Here is a 2500-nt window from a genome sequence, read left to right as displayed (position 1 = left end):
TGTGTGTGTGTGTGTGTGTGTGTGTGTGTATATGTGTGTGTGTGTATGCGTGTGTGTGTGTATGTGTGTGTGTATTTATGTGAGTGTACGTACGGATACACATAACTCTACATTTCTAATCTCTTAACATATATCTTCTTACATCTTCACCCAAAATAAACAAGACACAAATAACAGCAATAACAATAAAATAAAATAACAAACTACACTCAAAACACATCACAAAACACAAACAAAACAGACACGACTTTGAGCGAAACGACACCATGACAAAGATACATAAAGACACATGACACATGACAAAGTCCATCTTGAAACATTCATCGTCATACAAGAGTCATGTGCCTCGGGAATTATTGACGAATTAATTGCTAGTTGGAAACTCTCTCTCACTGTGTCTGTCTCTACCTCTCGCTCTCTCTCTCTCTCTCTCTCTGTCTATCTATCTATCTATATATCTGTCTGTCTATCTGTCTATGTATCTCTCTCTCTCTCTATCTATCGATCTATGTCTCTCTCTCTCTCTCTCTCTCTCTCTCTCTCTCTCTCTCTCTCTCTCTCTCTCTCTCTCTCTATCTATCTATCTATCTATATATCTATCTATCTATCTATGTATCTCTCTCTCTCTGTATCTGTCTTTCTCTCTCTCTGCCTCCTCTCTCTCTCTTTCTCTCTCTCTCTTCTCTCTCTCTTCTTCTCTCTCGCCTTATCCCCCCCTCCTACTCCCCCTTCTGAAATTTGTATGAGGATGAGCACTGGCGACGCAATACGACTAAATTCATTGATTATCATACGCAAAGTCGCCTCTGTGTGCGTATGGCTCTTACTTATTTATCATAGTTTTTTTCTTGTTTCTATTTTCTCTTTGTACGCCTTTTTATCCGTTTTTAGTTGTTTCACATTTTGTTTTAGTGTTTCAGATTTCCTCGGCTTTTTAGAACACGGTATAAAGTGGTGAGAGAGATAGAATAGAGAGAGAGAGAGAGAGAGAGAGAGAGAGAGAGAGAGAGAGAGAGAGAGAGAGAGAGAGAGAGAGAGAGAGAGAGAGAGAGAGAGAGAGAGAGAGAGAGAGAGAGAGAATAAGAGGTAGAGAGAGAGAGAGAGAATAAGAGGTAGAGAGAGAGAGAGAGAGAGAATAAGAGGTAGAGGTAGAGAGAGAGAGAGAGAGAGAGAGAGAGAGAGAGAGAGACAGAGAGAGAGAGAGAGAGAGAGAGAGAGAGAGAGAGAGAGAGAGAGAGAGAGAGAGAGAGAGAGAGAATAGAGAGGTTGAGAGAGAGAGAGAGAGAGAGAGAGAGAGAGAGAGAGAGAGAGAGAGAGAGAGAGAGAGAGAGAGAGAGAGACAGACAGAGAGACAGAGAGAGAGAGAGAGAGAGAATAAGAGGTTGAGAGAGAGAGGGGGGTGGAGAGAAAAATAGATGGATAGATAGAGAGAGAGCGAGGAGGGAAGGAGAAGCTCCCCGCAATAATAGATTGATAAATCTATCAATATAACAGTACTGCTCGATGTAGTTCTGTTTATCATTATTATCATTATCTTTATAATTATCAATCATTATCATTATTTATCATTATCATCTTTATCATTATTATTATTGTCATCTTTATCATTATCATTATCAACATTAATATCATTATTACTACTACTATTACCATCATCATTTTTATTCAAATCATTACTATCATTATCACTGTCATAATTTTTATCATAATGACCATTAATGTGAATGAAAACAAGTCACGTGACCCTGACCTTTGCTGACTTCTTGACCGTATGACCTTGACTTCCATTGTATAAATTCATTACAAAAAATACACATATACATACGATACATACATATACGTATGTATTCTAAATATAAATAAATAAATACAAAAAAAATACATACAAAAAAATAAATACACAAATACAATTTTAAATAAATCACATAGCATTACACGCACTAATACATTTACACAAAATGAATCTCAGTCCCAGTAAATCATTTATTAGTTGCACATTAAGTCTTATCGCAGTTACGTCCATTTATCTTATTCATCAAGTCTCTCTCATTCATCATTTATCGCACCTTATCTCACCTGTCTTCCTTTAATACCGTCACGACATCAATCACTTTATATCATTATTTTAGTCTGTCTCTCTCTCTCTCTCTCTCTCTCTCTCTCTCTCTATCTCTCTCTCTCTCTCTCTCTCTCTCTCTCTCTCTCTCTCTCTCTCTCTCTCTCTTCCCTTCCCCCCTTCCCCTCCTTTTCTTGGGGGTTTCCCCTCTTTTCCCCTTCTCTTTGAGTCTCTTTATTAGTGGTCTGGGAAATGACTTTTTGTGTCTTTCTGTCATTTCCACTTTCTTTCTTTTATATTCCTTTACTTTTTCTCTCATTTCGTTATTCTCTCTCCTCCTCATCCTCCTTACTCCCCGCTCCCTTCAACTCTCTCTCTCTCTTTCTCTCTTTCTCTCTCTCTCTATCTCTCTCTCTCTCTCTCTCTCTCTCTCTCTCTCTCTCT

This window comes from Penaeus vannamei, chromosome 2, assembly GCF_042767895.1.
Source record: "Penaeus vannamei isolate JL-2024 chromosome 2, ASM4276789v1, whole genome shotgun sequence".
NCBI lineage: Eukaryota > Metazoa > Arthropoda > Malacostraca > Decapoda > Penaeidae > Penaeus > Penaeus vannamei.
This window is presented reverse-complemented; position numbering follows the sequence as displayed.